This window comes from Microtus ochrogaster, unplaced genomic scaffold, assembly GCF_000317375.1.
Source record: "Microtus ochrogaster isolate Prairie Vole_2 unplaced genomic scaffold, MicOch1.0 UNK91, whole genome shotgun sequence".
NCBI lineage: Eukaryota > Metazoa > Chordata > Mammalia > Rodentia > Cricetidae > Microtus > Microtus ochrogaster.
In genome coordinates, this window is record NW_004949189.1 from 1036459 (window position 1) to 1036821 (window position 363).

The window sequence follows — 363 nt, forward strand, 5'->3', positions numbered from 1 at the left end:
TGTGGACTGGATAATATCACGTGTGGAGTGGATAATATCACGTGTGGACTGGATAGTATCACGTGTGGGGTAGATAATATCACAGGTGAAGGGGATAATATCACATGTGGACTGGATAGTATCACATGTGGAGTAGATAATATCACGTGTGGAGTAAATCATGGCTGTGTCTGAACCAGAGAAGAGGCATGTTCTAGTTTCATTCTGTTGCTGTGATAAGTCACTCTAACCAAAAGTGACTTAGGGAAGGAAAGGAGACTTTTTGGCTCACACTTCCAAGTCACAGCCCGTCATTGGGGGAAGCTAGGACAGGAACTTGAGGAACCATGGAAGAACTCTGCTTGCTAGCGTACACAGGCCAAG

General features: G+C 45.2%; 1 protein-coding gene across 3 annotated transcripts in view; it reads left to right on the forward strand.

The window, feature by feature from the left end:
• Window positions 1–363, forward strand: part of Tep1 (telomerase associated protein 1) — a 43384-nt gene that overhangs the window by 4948 nt on the left and 38073 nt on the right. The window lies entirely within an intron of this gene.